The sequence below is a fragment of the Pleurodeles waltl genome, chromosome 6 (assembly GCF_031143425.1).
Source record: "Pleurodeles waltl isolate 20211129_DDA chromosome 6, aPleWal1.hap1.20221129, whole genome shotgun sequence".
In the NCBI taxonomy this organism is placed as follows: Eukaryota; Metazoa; Chordata; class Amphibia; order Caudata; family Salamandridae; genus Pleurodeles; species Pleurodeles waltl.
Window position 1 is genome coordinate 1,575,974,586 of NC_090445.1, and position 10,628 is coordinate 1,575,985,213.

Genomic DNA, 10,628 nt, shown 5'->3' on the forward strand with positions numbered 1-10,628 from the left:
AAGCTCTCTTTATGAGACACAGAGCAATCACCTTACAGGGATCTCCTAGCCTTAAAACAAAATTAGTTCAAACCGTATCTGTTTACCAGTGTTTGGTGAACAATGCATCATCTTGAGCTCGAGGTCTCCAAATTGAATACTTGAGTAGATAAACAAAGCTTTTTAGGTATTGTCACCAGGGCCTAGAAAGTACACCCACTCACACCTGAAAAAATATAATTATGTTTCCTTCATGAAACTACCGGGGAGCCATTGACCCTAACTTCAATCCCTCAGTGGTTTAGGTAGCCTGTAGTTAGAACACAATATCACGCAGTTATTGCCACCGTCATTTCTCCTATCTCTAGCGCCAAGAGGCTGCACTTTGGTGATTGCTTCGATTCATAAATTATTCAAATATGTAACATTACTCACTCACTTTCCCTACTGAGCTCTAAGCACAGCTCCAAGACCTAAAGGGGAACCATTGCTGTTTGCAGTGGAGCTGAGCGCACTTTCACGTTCCACAAATACTATTTTCAGTAAATGCAGGACTATGAATCTAATAGAACCCATTTCAGCATAACTAAATTCCTCGGATTCCAGTAAACAAATATTACCAAGCCTCATGACCCCCAGATGCCATTATGCGTGTGCTTATAACGTTACCACATAATGGATTAAATCTATAGTTGTCAGATGATTTATGATGGATAACAATGGTCTGGTTTCGCAAAGACATTTTCCCACGTACTATAATCTTGATTCATTAATTTCCGGCATCATTTCTTTACAGCTCTTGCTTGTCACAAACAAGGAAAAGAAAACACACCGTAAACTGCAGAAACAGACAATTTGACATTTTAACCTAAGCCAAATAAATATAACATAAATTGATACTAAAACTGTGAAATAGGGAAATCATCCTCATTGAACTGGGGAAATTGACAGGTTTTTTTCCTTATGCATTAGTTAAAAAAGTCTGACTTTAAAGAAAAGTGCACTCCGAATTTTGAAAGAGTAACAGCAAAGGTGTCTGTCCAACAAATCAGGAACCTTCTGTCTACAACAATTACCCCGGTGATGCGTGCATTCACGTCCATTGCATTGCCACGTCAACCAAAAATACCAAATTTATTAATGTATAACCTGCTAATGCTATCATCGTGTTAGTGCAAGAGTAATAAGCTTTGGCAAAGAAATCAGAACTGACCTTGGCAAGCCTATGTTTTCTATTTATTTGTTTTGCAAACATATGTTTTAGGCACGTTTAAAAATATGTTAAAATTGACCCATTGCACAAATAAATGAAAAAAAGAAATAGAAACAAAGGGCCTCATTACAAGTACAGCGGTCCTGAAACCGCCACACCCGTGGAGGCAGTCTGACCGCCACCTCCTTGGTGGTCCGACTGCCAGATTACAAAGATGGTGGTCGGACTGCCACAAGACAGCCGCAACCACTAGGATCTTGGGTCCTGCAGCAGTGGCGGAAGGGAAAGCCATGATTAATCACGGTGGTGCCGATGCCAGCACCGGCATGCTGACCTGCTTTTCTGCTGAGTTTTTCATGAAGGAGACCCCATCCATGAAAAGCTTGGTGGAAAGGTAGGGAAGGGCCCCAAGCAGGTCCCCGTGGTGATTTTGCCCATTGGGCAGTGTGGCTGAAGCATATGTTGTGCCCCTCTATTCCTTCACAAGATTGTGCATGGCAACAGTGCACCCGAGGTGCATCTGGCACTGCACTGCAGCAGCATGTGCTTCAAGCTCACTTTATGAGCTGAAGCCTGTTGCCGCAGTGCCACCAGCGCAGACACACTGCCAGCTCAGCAGTATTGTTGTAATGCAGTGGTCAGGATGGAGCCAGCTTGGCGCCTTTCTCCCAACTGCTGCAACGGCGGTTCAGCGGTCAGACCGCCAAAGACAAAATCATCCCCAAAGTTTGACTGACAAGACGCGCTGAACACTGAGAGGGGGACTACAAGTCCCATACTGCTTTTGGCCCCAGGAGGCGGACACTTCTTGTTCCAGCTGCCCCCACTCACCTGCCAGCAAGCGCTATAAAGTGCCAGGGGGACATCGCAGTGTGGGACGCGCTGAACACTGAGAGGCGGACTACGAGTCCCAGACTACTTTTTACCCCAAGAGGCAGCCATTTCGTGCTCCAGCTGCCCCCACTCACTGCCAGCAAGCGCTATAAGGTGCCAGGGGGACATCGCAGCGTGGCACGCCCTGATAACTGTGAGGGGGCTACAAGTCCCAGACTGCTTTTGGCCCCAGGAGGCAGCCATTTCTTGCTCCAGCTGTCTTCACTCACCTGCCAGCAAGTGCTACAAAGCACCAGGGGGACATCCCAGTGTGGGACGCGCTGAACACTGAGAGGGGGACTACGAGTCCCAGACTGCTTTTGGCCCCAGGAGGCGTCCATCTCTTGCTCCATCTGCCCCCACTCTCCTGCCAGCAAGTGGTATAAAGCGCCTGGGGGACATCGCAGCGCGGGATGTGCACAGGCCAAGGACAGGACTGTCCAAGCCCGTCAGAGCCAGAAGGAGGCTGGGCTGGGCCACCCCTTTAACATCTATCATCAAACAGGCCTCATTGGTACTATACATTACTTTATATTGTATTGCTGTACTCTTCCTCTGGGTTCTATTGCACTCAAGTCAAAATGGGCAAAAGAAAGGTGAGCGCTATGACTTCCTCTAAAGATACTAACCCCACAGCTTCCATAGTATCATACCTTACTACGCCATCTCTGCATTAAACACCAAAATTTAATTGGTCGAAGAAAGACTGGAGGTATCAAGGAGAACACCTGTTTCCTCGCCCCCTCCCATGTCCAAGACAAGTAACACCATAACTATGGAAGGGAGGGACCCCCTTGGAGGCTAGTAAGGCAAAGAAGGGGCGCAAGATATGAAGCATACAAAAGGGGTGTGTCCTGCAGGACGAACTAAACATCCCCTCTGGTAGAGAAGACAACCTGTCTATTAAAGATAAAGACGCCATTGTATGTTTGGAAGAGCCTGCTTCTTCCCCTACAAAACGGAAGAAGTCCACCCCAGGGAATTGGAACATGTCCAAGCCAAAAGCATCCAAATCTAACGGGTCTAAGTGGGGCAATGCCCTGGCCTGTGAGCCATCTATAGCTGGTTAAAAACAGAGGGTGGAACCTGTGGGTCCCCAAGATCCCGATGTGGCCAATTGTGGGGACAAAGCCTACATTGAATCCTTGTTAGAGAAAGCCCTTAAACCTCTAGTAAACTTGTTGCAGAGTATAGACTCCTCACTAAAACACTTACTAGAATCCACAAAGTGTAGCTTGCCCCGAACACGGAGCCAGACACTGTGGTCTGTCCCTCAGGCCCAGCACCAGAATATTGTGCTGCGGTACGCCATAAGGGCCAATATCCTAGATTAGGAGGACCGAATAAACTGATAAACAGTCCTTTGGAGTAGCCCGCCAATTGCAGTAGAATTCCAGCTAAATCATTATCTCCACCTCTAGGGAATAATGGGAGAGGACAGGCCCCAGGGAGTACAGGGCTGACGGAGTTTAAAGCACATGATTTACCTATGGGAAAGAACCTACAAATTCTGCAACTTCCACCTCAATGTACCCCTTCGTAATCGGGTTGAAAAATGTCCCATCCCTGTCACTCAATACTAACGAGCAGGATGAACAACTCAAAAATAAAGTAGTCCATTGGCTAAATAAAACACTGGGGGGGGGAATTATTGGAGTAAGGAGGGTACTTTGGCTGGGTAACAGTAAGAAAAGCCTCCCAGGTGATTGTGTGGTAGATACATTTTAAAAATCCACAGCAGGTATAATGGATACTCAAATAGTGTGAAACCACGCAGGAAAGTAATGCCAACATCCAGGCTGTACCACTGGGCTATTTTTATCAGCCACCCAAGGGTGTCGGCAGCAACCCTGGTAATGCCTCTAAATTTTCTGTTCCCACTCAGAACCGATATAGTTCTCTGGGCCATTATCTAGCTGAAGTTGATTGACTTAGAGAGAGTGACAGGCCTCTGACTTTGACTCATTCCTTCACTCTGACACAAATGATGAATGCAGACACAGCCAATCATAACTGCAGTCACCCTCGGAATAGTCCTGCTAGTGGGGGCATGGGTGAACACATATTCAGAAAGGAAAGCCCTCTTGACCAGAATCTGGAAGTTGAGAGCTTTGATATGCAGAGGCAAAATTCAATTTTGCAGCATGTGGGGGATGAAAGATCTTCCACACAGCACTGGCAGACACTTTTTTGGAACGTATCAGGTATTGGGGAGAAATACCACAATAATGATTGGCTTGCCTTGTTAGAAAACAAGCAGATGGTTTGCCTCCAAGAAACATGGGCCAATAGAGCGATTTATATCAATGGGTTTCAGTCAGTCACAACCATGGCTACACAAAAACCTGTTGGGCGCAGCAGTGGGGGGCAGATGATGCTGATCAACATCACCTCAGGCGCTAAGGTAACTAAATGCAGAACTGACTCCCCTTACTATCAACTAGTGTTGCTGTTCGTGAAGGGAAGCCTGTTAATGCTCCTGGTCAATTTTTACTATATTAACTTTGTGAGATCTAACGTTGAGAATATACACGCCCTAGAGAAGGCCATTGAGGAAATGGTCTGATGTTTGGATAAGAGTTTCATAATTATATGAGGTGAAGATTTCAATGTCTCCCTTTGTTCCACAGGGGACTATAGGATCTGTGGATTAAATGATGAAGATGTTTGCAACTATTTCCACTTTACCCACACCCCCTGTGGGGACAAGTTAAATAACCTTATGAGGACTCATGATCTAATGTTGGCAAGTGGCATCTCACCGACCTTTACTTTCCCCACTATTACTTTTATTGGGAGGAGGTGCGGGTCTGTAATTGATCATGTAATGATATCAAGGTTGTGGCGAGACAAACTGGATGTTTTCAAGGTTATGCCAAGTGACCTCAGCAATCATTATCCACTGGTCCTATCATTCCAATAAGGTTTCAAAAAGAGAAGTCTGCAGAAAATGGGAGGCCCTGTGGAATACCATAGGAATAAAGGTGTCCTCTGTAGATGCCAAAAAGTGGACAAAGAAACTCTCTTAAGTAGGGTTGTAGGCAAAAACGTGCGCACCTTTGAAACCTGCCTAAACACTGAATTACCCCCATCCCAGGTCATGGGAGCTTTCGCAGACATCTGCATGGCAGTTAGGGCGTATTTAACTCTACCTACCCAATCTCCCAAAATCAAACTTGTAAAATGGTTCAATAAATCAACCACTCACGACCATTCAAATCTCATCCGGGCATTACAATCCACTCTGAGAATGCCTCAGCTATTAATGACAGGGCACAATTCTGGAAAGTTGTCAATACCCCTTTTTTCAGCTCTGATACCAACAAAGATGTTGAGGTACACATCCCAGAGCAGAGATGGGTCAGTCATTTTACAAAGCTGTATGAAGGTCGATTGGATGACTGCGAAATGACTGTCGTAAATGCCCCTGCCATGCTTGGCATTGAGGAACTGGATATTCACCTGAACTATGTCATACTAGCTATTTAGGGCTCATTGCCAGATATGGCCCCAGGGCCAGATGGGGTCAGAGCTGATCTCTTTAAGTATAATATTGATCTTTGGGCTCCAATTTTGGTAAACTTTTTCAGAGCTGCATCAACCTCTGTCCTCCCTCCTCCATGGTCCAGTGCCATTATTGTCCTGATTTTTAAGAAGGGAGACCGGAGTTATCCTACTTGTTATTGTACAATTTCTCTGATTGATGCCAACACAAAGATTTTTGGGAAAATCCTCCTGGACCATTTGGAAGCCGGGCTCTTGATCATTCCAAATCTCAGTTTGGTTTCAGGAAGGCGGTGGGGACAGTCGACCAATGTTTGAACCTTCACCCGATCAGAGAAAAGTATGGGGGGGCGAAGCAATGGTGTCTTTTATTTTGCATTTATGGATCTAACGGCAGCTTTTGGTAATGTGGACTGAAGCAAATTAAAGGCGATGCTAACCTATAAAGGTGCTAATCCCAAAATAGTGTCCCTGTTGGCCCAACTTCACAATGATGCGGAAGCTAAGGTCAGATTTGGGCTAGAGGGGCAATGCACCAGCCCCTTTAAGGTTAGGAAAGAGGTAATACAGGGTTGTGTTCTTGCACCCTTCCTCTTCACGTTCTTTATACGTGGCCTAGAGAAAGCTTGATTGATGAAAAGGCAGATCCCCCTAAGATTGCCAACAGACCACAAACTGTATTAATATATGCCGATGATTGAGTCCTGATGGCATAACCCGGAAGGGGCCTCCACATTTTTTAAACAGATAAGGTTTTTTTTAATAATTATTGGTCGCCCCCCTGCTCCGTGCCCTGCCCCCGCACTTCCACACCTTACTGGCAGCAGCAGCTACTGGAATTAGGTATTCCATGTACCATGTTTCATTGCTGCCACAAACCTATGATTGTAGTCATTATACAACACTTTGAAATACCTTCCTATTTACACTGCACAAAAAGTGATAATTTCTGAAAATGTCAACATTTCTTGGGCAGCAGTACATTGTGCAAATCAGAATTTGGTGCCTAATTATGAGAGTGACAGTCCTCAGACCGCCATGGTCACGGTGGCTGTTGGACCGCCACAGTTGTGGTGGTCCGACCACAATATTAAGAGGTTGGTGGGCAGCCCGCCAATACACCGCTGTGATTGGAGATATCGATGGACTGACGGAAGTGCAGGTTGGAATCGGCCAGGGCAGCGCTGACCTCAGCGCCACCTTGCTGAATACAAGCTGGTTCTCCGCCAGCCTTTTCATGGAGGAAAAGGCTGGTGGAAAAGGGGGCCACAGGGCAAGGGCAGTGCAGGGGTCCCCCTGCCCAGAACCCTTATAATGCACACTGTCATACTGTGAAGACAGTGTGCATTGCAAGGTTGCTGGTGCCCCATGTGGGCGGCAGCATTGCTGCAGGCTATATTATGAGCCTGCGACAATGCTGCCCCCACTTTCCCACTGGGGTGACTGTCGGAAACCTTGGTTTCTGCCGATCAACCTGGCGGGAAATTAATAATTGGGCCAGCGAGGAGGTTGCCACTACAGTGATGGCCAACCTGTCAGAAGTTTGGCGGACAGGTGTTCCCATCCTCCAAATTCGTAATCAGGGCCAAAGTTTCATTCATAAGACTTCCCACATATGTATATTCCTTCTTTTGAAAAGTCTCACACAAGATACCTGAAAACATGGCAGCCACCACGCTACTGATACTGGGCTTCTCGAGTTATTCAGAGCAGCTGACAGCACACATCAGCGACTATCGACTCTTATTTATTATTCATTTTATGAAAAATATCTGGATAATGAAAAAAATCATAATATAAATAAATTTTATGTCAAGAAGGAACCACCATAAATACAACACAGATATTAAGTTTTCTCTAAGGTAGAAGTGTTATTTAATTACATTGTATGCCTATCCTTTGTCAGTTTCCATGGTTGTTGTTGTGTGCTCCAAGTTGTGGACTTTACTGTCCCCTACAACCACAGGCTCCTAGTTAAGTTTCCATCTCTTCCTCAAATACTGAAGTTGCTGTACTTGATCTGCAAACAGGTTTGCTTACACAGTGCCACCCTGTGTCATACAGTTACAGCACATTTCACGCATCACCCCTTGAAAAGCTGATATAACACAGTGAGCACCAGATGAGGTAATAATATCCAGCACATGTGTAAAGGCTCTGCACTATTCGCTTGGTTGAACCTCATTACAGGTTTCAAAACCTCGACCGTCCACATGTGTTAGGTGGCGTTAGAGGCTATTTGTTCTTTTGGCCGAGGTAGGGGTAACTAACTCTTCTCAAGACCCCGTCCCCTTTAATATGTCTGCATAGTAGATGCAGCTGTGATGACTTTAAGCCCTGGCCCATCTCGAGACCCAGCACCCCTCTAATGTCCCTCAAAGGTATATCAGGCTGTGACATCCTGAAAATCCTGCCCCCATATCTCAGTTATGCCCTATCTTAGATCCCACCTCTTTCGTCATACAGTGAGAATTTTTTCAAAGGTAGCAGGTCTGGAACTCCTTGTGATGGGAATTTAAATAATTTAAAGGGGTCAGTTTTTCCCTCTGCATAAACATAACAACTATTGTATACAAACATCATAAAATAAAATTAAAATATATTAGTAACAAATACAACATAAACGTAACACAAACCTCAACCAAAACTACCAATGAACCTTCCAAAAATCACAAAACAACACTACAATTGCCATGTACTACTACTCCCTCTGAACTCCAAAACAAAAACATGAAATATGATCTTACTTGCCCTGACAAACAGCAGCACCTTCCCTTGAATTACTTCCAGTCAAATGAAGCTACAACTATACCAATAGGGTACAAAAGATTAGTTAGCAGAAAAAAATGGCAACCAAATGAAAATAAAAAAATACTATGGGCCTGATTACGAGTGTGGCAGTCCTATCAACAACAAAACCTGAGCTAACCTATAATTCATCTCACATTAATACTTAAAATTATCATATTAAATTAATATTTATAAAAATAGAATTATTATATATATATATATATAATGTATATGTTGTACATAGCTGCTGAACTTCAGATGGGGAGGTTGACGCCATAGTGGCTACCTCCCCGCCGAGCCCATTATGAGTTTCCTGCTAGGTCGTCGGGCAGAAACCTGAGTTTCCGCCTGCTGGCCTGGCGGGGAAACACCCTACAGCTTTGTCTCCAGCTCGTAATCGAGCCAGCAGCAATGCTGTAGGATGCAGGGTACACCAGCACCCTCATAATGTTCACTGTCTGCAAAGCAGACAATGAACATTGAGAGGGTGCTGGCCAGGGGGACCCCTGCACTGCCCATGGCAAGTGCATGAGCAGTGCAGTGGCCCCACTGGGCTCCCTGCACCTGTTCTCTGCCTGCTTACCACTAGCAGAAAAGGGGGTCATAATCCCCAGGGCAGCACTGCAAGCAGCGCTGTCCCAGTGGATTAGGACCACTGCAACTGCCAGACAGCCGGGATCTCAGAGCACATCCGCCCTGGTCATAATGTGGCGTTCGGACCACCATGAAAAGGCTAGCAGAGAAAAAGGTTGTAATCAGCAGTGCACAGCTCCTGATTTTCCTTCCTAGAGTATCATGCAAGATAATAGAAAACTGTTTCTGACGTTCAGGAGACTTCTATTTAGTTCTACAATTATGACACATTCATTGGGTGTTTTTTCTGGGTAGAACACAAAAGAATGCCAAACAAGTCTCAATAACATGGGAGTCCGGACAACATTCAATGACGAAAACACATTTGACGCTTTTGGCGAAACTGATCTTTGTACTGGCAGGTGATGTCTGCCTGCCATTGACAAAATGATGGCTTAAATAGACATTTCAGTTAGTAAACAAAAACCTATAGTCTAGAAATAGTGTGCTATTTTACATTGCCACTGATTCATACTCTATGGTATATAGGGGGTCATTCTGACCCCCGCCGGCGGCGGAAGCCACCCGCCTGGCGGGAACCGCCAGAAGACCGTACCGCGGTCAAAAGACCGCGGCGGTCATTCTGACTTTCCCGCTGGGCTGGTGGGCGACCACCAAAAGGCCGCCCGCCCACCCAGCGGGAAAGCCCCAGCAACGAGGAAGCCGGCTCCGAATGGAGCAGGCGGAGTTGCTGGTGTGCGACGGGTGCAGTTGCACCCGTCGCGATTTTCAGTGTCTGCCAAGCAGACACTGAAAATCTTAATGGGGCCCTGTTAGGGGGCCCCTGCAGTGGCCATGCCAGTGCCATGGGCACTGCAGGGGCCCCCAGGGCCCCCACGGCACCCGTTCCCGCCATCCTGTTTCTGGCGGTTAAAACCGCCAGAAACAGGATGGCGGGAAGGGGGTCGGAATCCCCATGGCGGCGCTGCTTGCAGCGCCGCCGTGGAGGATTCCCTGGTGCAGCGGGAAACCGGCGGGAAACCGGCGGGAAACCGCCGGTTTCCCATTTCTGACCGCGGCTTCAGAATTGCCCCAGAAGCACCGCTAGCCCGTTGGCGGTGCTTCCTCCGTCCCCTGCCCTGGCGGTCTATGACCGCCAGGGTAGGAATCACCCCCATAGTAATATTACAACGGGTCAATGAGACGATCTAGACTAGCTTTGCAAAAGAACCGGATTATTTTTCATTGTGCCTCCTATTACCACCTAGCGACAGGGATCCTCGGACTGTGTCCCGTTGATAGGCCAGATTGTACTGCTTCATTTGTACGCTGAAACACTGCATCTCCATTGCAGTGCGTGCACCCCTCACAGTCCACGCACTGCTGAAGAAGCACTGCTTAGGAGGACTGAGATATAAAGACCTGCCATAAAAAGACTGGTCAATAGAGAGATGGTGTCAAAGCCCATCTCTCCATGTTTGCTTATTATATGATTTACGTTTTTTAACACCTGGGCACTGTCAAGCTGTCAAAGCTGCCTCTAGCAACCTGGAAATAAAGAAATGTGGGTTTATTCCGAAGTGAACAGCCTTGAAGGGATTATTTGGATGGCACTCCCTCTAGAACACCTCTGTATTAAATATCTAAAATGACAATTAAAATTCTTGACAAGCATGGTAGCAGGTTGGCACAATCT